The sequence below is a fragment of the Oncorhynchus tshawytscha genome, linkage group LG33 (genome assembly GCF_018296145.1).
Source record: "Oncorhynchus tshawytscha isolate Ot180627B linkage group LG33, Otsh_v2.0, whole genome shotgun sequence".
Lineage (NCBI taxonomy): Eukaryota > Metazoa > Chordata > Actinopteri > Salmoniformes > Salmonidae > Oncorhynchus > Oncorhynchus tshawytscha.
The window spans coordinates 39,022,070-39,034,643 of NC_056461.1; the positions used below are offsets into that span (position 1 = coordinate 39,022,070).

Below are 12,574 nucleotides of genomic sequence, written 5' to 3' on the forward strand. Positions count from 1 at the left end.
TAGGCATCGAAGCATTCAGTTACCGTTCGATTGAGCGTTAGAATGGACAAAACGAGTGATCTAAGAGACTTTGAGCGTGGTATGATCGTCGATGCCAGGCGCGACGGATCCATTATGTCTAGGGTTTACAGAGAATGGCGCGACAAACAAAAAACAGGAGAATGTCAAGAATCGTGTAAGCTAACAGACGGGCCACAAACAGTCAAATAATGGCGCGGTACAACAGTGGTGTGCAGAATGGCATCTCAGAATGCACAACTCATCACACCTTGCCACGGATGGGCTATTGCAGCAGACACCGAAAATAAGGTTTGAGGTTAACAGGCTTAGGATGTTTAATGAGATAATATCAGTCAGTTAACATGACTTTGATGAATCACAAAGCATTTGTGATTTATGTGTTTGTTTTGATTACATAAATGCTTCAAAATTCACAAAAGTGACTTTAGCCGATGAAGATTATCTCATAGAACAAAACGTTTAAGATCTCCTAAAGCCTGTTTTTACCACAGTCCTTATTTTCAGCGTTAATCCAAAAACCCTTTATAAAAAAACACCATTCATTTCCCCATAGGCTTTGGCCAACAAGCCATGGCGGAGTTAGTTCCTACAAAAAGATGCCCTTACTATTGCTCCTTATATGCAGTGTTTACCGTGAACACCTCTTCCCCCATGTAACCTACTTGCTGTGTGTATGTACTGACATGAAGGTGTAACTATTAGATGCACACACATTACATGTTAATGTTTTTAATGTTATGTACATTTTAAAGCCTTTTGACTGTATTTCGTCGACTGTCGTTATGTGTCGGACGCCATTAAGACTAGATGTTGCTGTTGGGGATCCAAATAAAATCTAAATGTGGTCTCCGCGAACACGGAAACATTGCAGACAAATTGTGGCTTACAGTCTTCCTTGGAACAAAGATTCTATAGCGCCGTTTTTATTTTAGGTTCTAACGTGCATCCTTTGCCCTGATCTTGTCCACATTCTGATTGTGACCACACTTTTAGATGGGTGTAGACAATCAAAAGACACATTGTGATCTGATTGTGGGGAGGTCTTCCTGACCTCTTCCGGAGGTAGTCAGACACGCATTGTTCAATGTAGACTGATCTGGACAGTGAAACCTCTATTACCAGTCTGTTCAACATCTCTTTCGTATCGTCTGAGATTCCTCAAGATTGGAAAGCTGCCGCGATCATCCCCCTCTTCAAAGGGGGTGACACTCTAGACCCAAACTGTAACAGACCTACAGTGGGGCAAAAAAGTATTTAGTCAGCCACCAATTGTGCAAGTTCTCCCACTTAAAAAGATGAGCGAGGCCTGTAATTTTCATCATGGGTATACTTCAACTATGACAGACAAAATGAGGGAAAAAAATCCAGAAAATCACATTGTAGGATTTTTAATGAATTTATTTGCAAATTATGGTGGAAAATAAGTATTTGGTCAATAACAAAAGTTTATCTGAATACTTTGTTATTTACCCTTTGTTGGCAATGACAGAGGTCAAACGTTTTCTGTAAGTCTTCACAAGGTTTTCACACACTGTTTCTGGTATTTTGGCCCATTCCTCCATGCAGATATCCTCTAGAGCAGTGATGTTTTGGGGCTGTTGCTGGACAACACAGACTTTCAACTCCCTCCAAAGATTTTCTATGGGGTTGAGATCTGGTGACTGGCTAGGCCACTCCAGGACCTTGAAATGCTTCTTACGAAGCCACTCCTTCGTTGCCCGGGCGGTGTGTTTGGGATCATTGTCATGCTGAAAGACCCAGCCACGTTTCATCTTCAATGCCCTTGCTGATGGAAGGAGGTTTTCATTCAAAATCTCACGATACATGGCCCCATTCATTCTTTCCTTTACACGGATCAGTCGCCCTGGTCCCTTTGCAGAAAAACATCCCCAAAGCATGATGTTTCCACCCTTCACAGTAGGTATGGTGTTCTTTGGATGCAACTCAGCATTCTTTGTCCTCCAAACATGACGAGTTGAGTTTTTACCAAAAAGTTATATTTTGGTTTCATCTGACCATATGAGATTCTCCCAATCTTCTTCTGGATCATCTAAATGCTCTCTAGCAAACTGCAGATGGGCCTGGACATGTACTGGCTTAAGCAGGAGGACACGTCTGGCACTGCAGGATTTGTTACTTTGGTCCCAGCTCTCTGCAGGTCATTCACTAGGTCCCCCCGTGTGGTTCTAGGATTTTTGCTCACCGTTCTTGTGATCATTTTGTCCCCACGGGGTGAGATCTTGCGTGGAGCCCCAGATCGAGGGAGATTATCAGTGGTCTTCTATGTCTTCCATTTCCTAATAATTGCTCCCACAGTTGATTTCTTCAAACCAAGCTGCTTACCTATTGCAGATTCAGTCTTCCCAGCCTGGTGCAGGTCTACAATTTTGTTTCAGGTGTCCTTTGACAGCTCTTTGGTCTTAGCCATAGTGGAGTTTGGAGTGTGACTGTTTGAGGTTGTGGACAGGTGTCTTTTATACTGATAACAAGTTCAAACAGGTGCCATTAATACAGGTAACGAGTGGAGGACAGAGGAGCCTCCTAAAGAACAAGTTACAGATCTGTGAGAGCCAGAAATCTTGCTTGTTTGTAGGTGACCAAATACTTATTTTCCACCATAATTTGCAAATAAATTCATTAAAAATCCTACAATGTGATTTTCTGGATTTTTTTTCTTCTCATTTTGTCTGTCATAGTTGAAGTGTACCTATGGTGAAAATTACAGGCCTCTCTCATCTTTTTAAGTGGGAGAACCTGCACAATTGGTGGCTGACTAAATACTTTTTTGCCCCACTGTAAATGCGCTTTTCTCACTTTGTTGCTTTGTATGCTGTGTCAAAATGTATTTCTGGAGACAGGTTTTACATCCCACTGGACACTGGTTGAATCCACATTGTTTCCACGTCATTTCAATGAATTGAAGTTGAACCAACGTGGAATGGATGTTGAACTGATGTCTGTGACAATAAGGATTGTGATGATGATGAAATGTGTTTCGATTTTGTTTTCCTTCTAAATAAGACGCTACCTTTAAAGGTAAAAGGTTGATGATTGGCTGATATTCCAACATTTGTGTAATTTAAGGTTCAATAAATGTAAGATGACATCATACATTGTATGTATATTTTTGATGACGTTAAATGAACCTGAATCTGAACTGAACAGAACTTGCCAACCTGCCAAAGAACCACAACCACATGGGGGTTATACAGTATGGCCACAGCAATCATTCAGACAGTAGAAAGTACCTGCTTTCTGGAATCCCTCACACACGTCTGCTGTGACCGCTTTATATAATCAGGCATACCGATAAAGTGTCCGTCCCAGAGAATTCAATGTTAATTTCTCTACCATAACCAACCTCCAACGTGTTCTTAGAGAATTTGGCAGTACGTCCAACCGGCCTCACAGCCGCAGACCACGTGTAACCACGGCAGCACAGGACCTCCTCATCTGGCTTCTTCACCTGCAGGATGGTCTGAGACCAGCCACCCGGACAGCTGATGAATATGAAGAGTATTTCTGTTTGTAATAAAGCCCTTTTGTGGGGGTAAAATGCATTCTGATTGGCTGGGCCTGCTAACCCAGTGAGTGGGCCTTGCTCCTATGCCCTCCCAGGCCCATCCATGGCTGCTCCTCTGCCCAGCCGTGTGAAATCCAAAGATTACACCTCATTCATTTATTTACATTGACTGAGTTCCTTATATGAACTGTAAGTCAGTAAAATTGTTGAAATTGTTACGTTTATATTTTTGTTCACTATATAAACAAACATTTTGCTTAAAAGCCTAGTGCAGTAAAAAAACGTGATTTTCCTGTATTTTATACATTTCCACACTATGAGGTTGGAATAATACTGTGAAATTGATGAAAATGCCATTTTAGTGTAAGAGACGTTTGAAAAGGCTGCCTGAAATTTCAGCCTGTTTTGGTGGGACGGAGCTTTGGCCTGGCTGGTGACGTCACACCCTACTCAGACCAATCCCAGACAGTCCTAGCAAAATTCTTGCTTGATATATTTCTCTTTGCTAAGAAGCTTTTTTTTTTTTTTTTTCTTGTTGACCATTTTTAATTTAAACAATCACATTAAGGTATTTAATTATTATCCAGAAATTATTTAATATTGAGACAAAAATAAATAAATTGAACATTTATGCTTTCCTGACTAACTGAGCCTGCTGGGTGCATATGTGGCCACATTATCATAGGGCAACTTGGGAGAATAATGATCTGCAACAGACAGCGCATCTCAGTATCAGAGCTTAAAATACAGCCAGACTGACCTTCTACACTAAACTGTCAAGAGAAGACACACAACTGATGCAAATGGAATGAAATATTCAGGACTTATGCCCCGCTATTCAAATGACATTTGCAGCCGAGAGTGGAATTGTACTCCCTTGAAAACAATAATGCAATTATGCATTGCATTGTGGTGTTGTAGGCTAGTCTAGGTAGACTAATTGTATTGCCCCTAAACAAGCTGCATGTCTCATGTCTTACCTGTTCTTTCATGCACAATGATGAACCTGGCTTCTCCTCTTTTATATTGAAAATTGGTGCAGCTTTGAATTATTTATGTGTGGTATGATTGATAGTTGCATTTTGCAGATCTGGACAAACTACCCACTATTTGCACTGACTGGTGGATAGAGGGCAGGATAGACTGTTAGACTGGTAGAATATACTGACCTGCGGTATGGTAAAAGTTGATATCTAGAATATCTCGTTTATAACCTGTTGGGGAATAATCAGAATTAGTTGGTAACATAGGTAAGATGTTTTATATTCATCATATGTTTTTAAGTTACTTCTCATCAGAATGTTATTTTTGTATAATACTGTGGCGGGGTTGCAGTATCTGTTCTATGTCAAGACTAAGTTGCTTGGGCCGGAGAGAGGGGGGAGGTCAAGCATGTATCTCTTGGCTCCACAATGTCTGTGTGCCAGTCAGTGTGTCTCTGTGATCTTGTCAAGATAGGATGGATTTGATATGTGGCTGTTGATATGGAGGATTTGTTTATGGTTCTGAGTTTGAGAAAAGAACATAGTTTAGGAGACAAAGCTGAACAATAAATTATGCCTATGCTGTCTCACTATGTGTCTTTGCTATAAAGGATCTCAGTTGAAATGTGTAAGGGACTCTCAGAGAATTCATTGATAGACACTGAATTGATCTGAGAGTCACAAGGTTGTGATAGAGCTCATATAATTAAAGATGGACTTTGTGATAACCAACTCTGACTTGTGTGTGGTTTGCTCTCATGATTTGGTAAATAGAGGAAATTTCCAAGACAAACCTGACTACCGCCCCATAGCACTCACATTTGTAGCCATGAAGTGCTTTGAAAGGCTGGATAGGACTCACGTCAGCATCCATCATCCCGGAAAACCAAGACCCACTCCAATTCATATACCGCCCCAACAGATCCACAGTTGATGCTCAATCGCACTCCACACTGCCCTTTCACATCTGGACAAAAGGAACACCTACAGTTGAAGTTGGAAGTTTACATTCATCTTAGCCAAATACATCTAAACTCAGTTTTTCACAATTCTGACATTTAATCGCGGTAAAAATTAGTTAGGATCACCACTTTATTTTAAGAATGTGAAATATCAGAATAATAGAAGAGAGAATCATTTATTTCAGCTTTTATTTCTTTCATCACATTCCCAGTGGGTCAGAAGTTTACATACACTCAATTCGTATTTGGTAGCATTGCCTTTAAATTGTTTAACTTGGGTCAAATGTTTTGGGTAGCCTTCCACAAGCTTCCCACAATAAGTGGGGTGAATTTTTGCCCATTCCTCCTGACAGAGCTAGTGTAACTGAGTCAGGTTTGTAGGCCTCCTTGCTCGCACACCCTTTTTCAGTTCTGCCCACACATTTTCTATGGGATTGAGGTCAGGGCTTTGTGATGGCCACTCCAATACCTTGACTTTGTTGTCCTTCAGCAATTTGCCACAACTTTGGAAGTATGCTTGGGGTCATTGTCCATTTGGAAGACCCATTTGGTCTGAAAGTCCTTTAGGTGGCTTTTGGCAAACTCCAAGCGTGCTGTCGTGCCTTTTACTGAGGAGTGGCTTCCGTCTGGCCACTTGACCATAAAGCCTTTATTGGAAGAGAGAGGGGATTGTTCGTCTGGAAGGGTCTCCAATCTCCACAGAAAAACTCTGGAGTTCTGTCAGAGTGACCATCTGGTTCTCGGGTCACCTCCCTGACCAAGGCCATTTAAAAAAAAAATGTAACCTTTATTTATCTAGGCAAGTCGGTGAATAACAAATTCTTATTTACAATGACGGCCTACACCGGCCAAACCTGAACCCCCATTCACGTTCAGTTGTGATACAGCCTGGATTCGAACCAGGGTATCTGTAGTGACGCCTCTAACACTGAGATGCAGTGCCTTAGACCACTGCGCCACTCAGAATGAGCCCTTCTCCCCCGATTGTTCAGTTTGGCCGGGTGGACAGCTCTAGGAAGAGTCTTGATGTTTCCAAACTTCTTCCATGTAAGAATGGTGGAGACCACTGTCTTCTTTGGGAACTTCAATGCTGCTGAATTATTTTGGTACCCTTCCCCAGATCTGTGCCTCGACACAATCCTGTCTCTGTGCTCTATGGACAATTCCTTTGACATCATGGCCTGGTTTTTGCTCTGTCATGCACTGTCAACTGTGGGACCTTATATAGACAGGTGTGTGCCTTTGCAAATAATGTCCAATTAATTGAATTTACCACGGGTGGACTCCAATCAAGTTGTAGAAACATCTCAAGGATGATCAATAGAAACAGGATGCATCTGAGCTCAATTTCAGGTCTCATAGCTAAGGGTCTGAATACTTATGTAAATAAGGTATTTCTGTTTTCTAAAAACCTGTTTTCACTTTGTCATTATGGGGTGTTGTGTGTAGATTGTTGAGAATTTGTATATATTTTATAAAATTTTGGAATAAGGCTGTAGCGTAACAAAATGTGGAAAACTCATGGGCTCTGAATACTTTCCGAAGGCACTGTACATGTACAACTTACCTCAACTAACCTGTACCCCCGCACATTTACTTGGTACACACTTTATATAGCCTCATTATTGTTATTTTATTGTTTTTACTTAAGTTTATTCAGTCAATATTTTCTTAACTCTTTCTTGAACTGGATTGGTGGTTTTAAGGGCTTGTAAGTAAGCATTTCATGGTAAGGTCTACACCTGTTATATTCAGTGCATGTGACAAATACAATTTGATTTGAGTAGCTGGGCCTTGGTATATGTAAAGAGCAACATTAACTGGTAGTATTTGTATTTTTCCTCTGTTATCTTTTTCATCACCTTTGTATTTATTGACCTTCAAAATCGTAGAGAAGAACATAAAATTCCTTTAATTTTGCTCTTTCTTTCTCTCTCTCTCTCTGTCTCTCTCTCTCTGTCTCTCCCTCTCCCTCTCTCTCTCTGTCTCTCTGTCTCTGTCTCTCTCTCTCACTCTCTCTATTTCAATTCAAGGGGCTTTATTGGCATGGAAAACATGTTAACATTGCCGAAGCAAGTAAAGTAGATAATAATATACAAAGTGAAATAAACAATAAAAATGAACAGTAAACACTACACTCACAGAAGTTCCAAAATAATAAAGACATTACAAATGTCATATTATGTCTATATAATGTTGTAACAATGTACACATGGTTAAAGTACAAAAGGAAACATAAAAAAACATAAATATGGGTTGTATTTACAATGTTGATTGTTCTTCCCTGGTTGCCCTTTTCTTGTGGCAACAGGTCACATATCTTGCTGCTGTGATTGCACACTGTGGTATTTCACCCAGTAGATATGGGAGTTTATCAAAATCTGGTTTGTTTTAGAATTCTTTGTGGATCTGTGTAATCTGAGGGAAATATGTGTCTCTAATATGGTCATACATTTGGCAGGAGGTTAGGAAGTGCAGCTCAGGTTCCACCTCATTTTGTGGGCAGTGAGCACATAGCCTGTCTTCTCTTGAGAGCCATGTCTGCATACAGCGGCCTTTCACAATAGCAAGGCTATACTCATTGAGTCTGTACATAGTCAGTTTTCCTTAAGTTTGGGTCAGTCACAGTGGTCAGGTATTCTGCCACTGTGTACTCTATTTAGAGCCAAATAGCATTCTAGTTTGCTCTGTTTTTTTGTTAATTCTTTCTAATGTGTCAAGTAATTATCTTTTTGTTTTCTCAAAACTTGGTTGGGTCTAATTGTGTTGCTGTCCTGGGGCTCATCTCTCTCTCTCTCACACACACACACACACACACACACACACACACACACACACACACACACACAGTGGGGCAAAAAAGTATTTAGTCAGCCACCAATTGTGCAAGCTCTCCCACTTAAAAAGATGAGAGAGGCCTGTAATGTTCATCATAGGTACACTTAAACTATGACAGACAAAATGAGAAAAAAAATCCAGAAAATCACATTGTAGGATTTTTTATGAATTTATTTGCAAATTATGCACCGATTTGGCGGTGGGTCAGTCATGGTGTGGGGTGGCATTTCTTTGGGGGGGCCGCATGTCCAGATCTGTTGGAGCAGTATGCAAATTGGAGTGGGTCTGGGATGATGGAGTTGATGTGTTCCATAACCAGCCTCTCAAAGGACTTCAGGATTACAGATGTAAGTGCTACAGGGCGGTAGTCATTGTGGCAGGAAGTCTTGGTTCTTAGGAACAGGAATGATGATGGTCATTGTTTACGATCCCCAGTTTCTGTGTTGTGGTTTGTGTATTTATATATGTGTGTGTTTCAGGATGGCTTCATGGAATCCCACAAGCAGCTGATTGGTCGACTCCATGGTAAATTGGAGCTGACCCCGCCCTCTCGTCAGAGGACACAGCTGTCTTCAATTACCAACTCCTTCTCCAGCTATATAAGCCAGTGTTCTGTTGCTCATAAGACAGATGATTGCTGAGAGAAGAGAGTGATAGCCCGTGTTGGTTGTTGTTAGGAGAGAGATGAGTGTGTCCTGTGGTTTCATTGTTGGTTTGTATAATTGTTGTGAAGTATTTTGTGGCAGTCCGGAGGAGGAATGTTTATGTCCAAAGGACTGTTTTGATTATTGATCGATCGTATTCTGTTTTTGTTCCCAGGGGGGAAGGCACCTTGGGAGTGCTCAGGCAAGAGGCCTGCGGGCATACATATACCCGTAGTATATACTCTGTCTATGCACACTAGGTAAGACCTGGCCAGACCACCCCCTGTATTTTGGTTAGTGCACCAGGTGGTGCTAGTTAGGTAAGTAGTGGGTAGGCAGGTAAGATGGGAGAGGGGGCTTTGATATTTACTTTCTTTGCTTTGGTTCCGTCCAGCCCCTTTTCCCCAAAATTACCCTGTGACGGAATAAATTCCTAGTAAACGGTAAATTCTCTGCTTTTTGTCATCCTTACTCACACCTACAGTCCCATACCTCTTTCGCTCTGCGGGGAGTTGAGTTGTAGCAGTGTGTTACGCACGCCTCCTGGAAGAGGGAACGTAACAGTCCTCTTAAAACACGTGGGGATTACAGACTGGGACAAGGAGAGGTTGGAAATGACTGTGAATATGCCTGCCAGCTGTTCTGCGTATGCTCTGAGAACGCGCCCTGGAATACCGTCGATCCCTGCGGCCTTGCAGGTGTTGACCTGATTGGAATCCGTTGTGGACTGTAGTCCCTGCCATATGTGGTGGGCATCGGAGCCTGTAAAATATGATTCCACCTTATTTCTATCAAATCAAAATGTTTTTGTCACATACACATGTTTAGCAGATGTTATTGCGGGTGTAGCAAAATGCTTGTGTTTCTAGCTCCAACAGTGCAGTAATATTTAACAATTCACAACTGTACACACAATACACACAACCTAAAATATTAATAATGGAATTAAGGAATATATAAATATTAGGATGAGCAATGTTGGAGTGGCATAGACTAAAACACAGAATATAATACAGTATATACATATGAGATGAGTAAAGAAAAAAGTATGTAAACATTATTAGAGTGGCTAGTGTTCTATTATTAAAGTGACCAGGGATTCCATGTCTATGTATATGGGTCAGCAGCCTCTAAGGGGCAGGTTTACGTAACCGGGTGGAAGCCGCCTAGTGATGGCTATTTAACTGTCTGGTGGCCTTGAGATAGAAGCTGTTTTTCAGTCTCTCGGTCCCAGCTTTGATGCACCTGTACTGACCTCGCCTTCTGGATGATAGCGGGGTGAACAGGCCGTGGCGTAGGTGCTTTTTGTCCTTGATGATCTTTTTGTCCTTCTTGTGACATCAGGTGATGTAGGTGTCCTTGAGGGCAGGTAGTTTGCCCCCGGTGATGAGTTGGGCGAACCGCATCACCCTCTGGAGAGCACTGCTGTTTCAGCCGGTGCTACTGATGCACTAGGCGGTGACACAGCCTGACAGGATGCTCTCAATTGTGCATCTGCAAAAGTTTGCGAGGGCTCCAGGTGCCAAGGCAAATTTCCTCGGCCTCCCGAGGCCGAAGAAGCACTGTTGCGCCCTCCTTACCACACTGTCTGCGTGGGTGGACCACCCCAGATCATCAGCGATGTGTAATCAGAGGAACTCAAAGCTTTTCACCAGCTCCACTTCGGTCCCATCTATGTATTGTCCTTTTGCTTGTTTGATGACTGGAGGTCATAGTGGGTCTTCTTGTTCCTGTCCTCAACCGTAACCATATTATACAACATTCACCATAAGATCTGACAACTCCCTCGGCTAGTAGAAGGTTCAACCGTAACCATATTATACAACATTCACCATATGATCTGACAACTCCCTCGGCTAGTAGAAGGTTCAACATTTGATCAGCAGATATTCCTAGATGGGTGAACAATGGGTCGACACTTCGAGTCAGCACACCAGTTGTTGTTGATGAAGAGGCAAACACTTCCCCCTCTCGATTTCCCTGATTCCACTGTCCTGTCCGCACGGTGAATGGAGAATCCATCGAGTTGGATTAAGATCTGACAACTCCCTCGGCTAGTAGAAGGTTCAACAAGCCATGAGGGGTATCTTGTCTGAGAGCCGTGTTTCAGAAAAGCAAAGAATATTGCATTTGAGAATCCGCAAACGCAGGTCAACCATCTTGGCCAGTAGAATGGAGAGAAGGTGTGGTCCGTTTTCCCTTTGCCATAATGTCGCCAGGATCCCCCATCTCATATGTTGATATCACTGTCATTCTTATTGGCCTATAGCCATAAAGGCAAGCATTAATAGTTATCCATCAGACTCTACTTCCTAATGTTCTCTGCTTAGTTCTTCTTGTCACTTGTGTGTCCTGTTGTGTGTCCTGTTGTGTAATCTGTTGTGTGATCTGTTGGGTAATCTGTTGGGTGACCTGTTGTGTGTCCTTTTGGGTGACCTGTTGTGTGTCCTGTTGTGTGTCCTGTTGTGTGACCTGTTGTGTGACCTGTTGTGTGTCCTGTTGTGTGACCTGTTGTCATGTTGTCTTGCATCTTCATTTTATTTTTTAAATTCCTCCAAAGGCCAATACTGTGAACTGAAGAAGTGAACAAATTGTGTGTTACGGCCTTCATTGGCCCATAGACTTCACCAGGCCTCCTAGACTTCACTAGGCCTACTATACTTCACTCGGCCAGTGCTGAGTTTGTCGCCCTCTATCGGTATTAGGTCTGGGTGCATGCAGTTCATCTCAGCTCAGCACTGGTCTGGAGCCGCGCGCAGCTGTCAAACCGAACTAGGACAGATGATAGTTTGTAGCGGAGTGACAGTTGGTCCGTTGACTGGCCGAGTAGCCCACGGAATTTATGTCGGCCTGTTACCAGGTCTCACACTGGATAGTTTAGGAAATGGCTGCCAAATTTTGACAGCAGTCTTGGAAAACAAAGTGTATTGGCCCACATTTGGAAAAAAATATGTTTTAATCGTCTAAATAATTTATTAATGGCCATAGCATATCTGACAGTTTATAAGTAGACCATAGTTTACGAACATGGCAGATGTTCGTCTAAGTTTTAATGTAACCCCCTCTTCCTCTTCACGCGCTTGTGTGGCACAGCCTAGCCAGTGACCACCTGACTCCTGCGCGCGATCGCAGCTCAACCTATAGCTCTGTCCCAGGCATACGAGAGATAGCCAGACAGGGCCTTTCGAAAATAGACGGGACCACTTTGACCCCTTTCCCATATCCCCTCCCTCCGCTCCTTCTCTCTCTGTCCTCCTTTCAGACCCCCTCCCTTCTTGCTCGTCTCGCCGCGTCATAGTTGTACCTCGCGCCCGCCGCCAAGTCCGCACCAAGTGTACAAAACTGGACCACAGAGAACCAGAGAAAACACGCCAATAAGCACGGCGCGTTACCGAGAACAGAAAACTACCAAGGGAAGGGGGAGTGGAGAATTCGGAGGGCGAACGACCGGTGGGAATACCCAACAAATACTGAGCTGAGTGAGTTGCCTCAATTGACCTAAAGCAGCCGTGTTCTACTATAATTAATAACGTCAATAACCGTCGACGCCGCAGTTGAATGCTGCGACAGCTTCTTTTACCGCATTGCCAGTGTGTGCGTAAT

The 12,574-nt window shown here is 42.7% G+C and overlaps 1 protein-coding gene across 1 annotated transcript in view; it reads left to right on the plus strand.

Annotated features, from left to right (window-relative positions):
- Window positions 1–12,182: 12,182 nt before the first annotated feature.
- LOC112254721 (coronin-6-like) overlaps window positions 12,183–12,574 on the plus strand; it is a 43,183-nt gene continuing 42,791 nt past the window's right edge. Inside the window, exon 1 of the mRNA XM_024427503.2 lies at window positions 12,183–12,450. The gene's annotated coding sequence lies outside the window, so the exon portion shown is untranslated. The remainder of the gene's footprint in view (window positions 12,451–12,574) is intronic.